We start from the raw sequence: 794 nt of genomic DNA on the forward strand, positions 1-794 counted from the left end.
TTTCCTTCTCATCACGAAATCATCCAAAAAATAAAATACTTACGGATTCAAAGTTTTTCTTCCGATGAGATCGTAATTCACGGAAGCGTTCATGTTTACTCTTTCCTCAATAATAAGAACTAGCGGACTACTCTTCCCTTCCTTGGTTCCGCCTTTTCAAACCATTTCATATGCCCTAAAGAGAGTGATTTGATTTGCATACGGCTATCTTTACCGTAACCAGGGAGTTCAGCACAGAACCCACCGCTAAACCATTCTCGCCCTCTCATCAGACATCCAGAAAGCGAATCTCACAGAACAGCTTTCACATAAGAAATGACATTTTTGTTTTGACAATTTGTCAGTAAATTGCGGCAATCTAAATAAGTACGAGAACCAGTTACTACATAACTAAAAACTGTTGAGAACTGGTATGTGCGCTGGTAGTAGTCGTTCGGCGGCGCCCGGAGGCAGCGAGACAAGCCACACAGCGCCTAATTGGCACGCCAGAACTCAGTAAGTTAGGGGGTGGACTAGCTGAGAAAGTCTCCAGAAGAGGATCCCTCGACCACCTGTCTCTGTCGCTTATAGCAGCATCACATTTAAGTAGATCAGGTTCGTCGAGAAGAGCAGTGCGTTTCCGTGCCCACACTGCGCACCTTACAAAAGACGCCTAAATAGGGGATTACGGTGAGCTAGAATGTGAGGACAGCAAAGAAGTTATGGAGGCTTGACAGTCGCCACGAATATCCACATCTCTTCTAGGGAGGTCAAGCTCGTCGAGCAAAAACCTCGGATCTCCCTCACTAGAGGGA

Source organism: Necator americanus, chromosome II (genome assembly GCF_031761385.1).
Source record: "Necator americanus strain Aroian chromosome II, whole genome shotgun sequence".
NCBI lineage: Eukaryota > Metazoa > Nematoda > Chromadorea > Rhabditida > Ancylostomatidae > Necator > Necator americanus.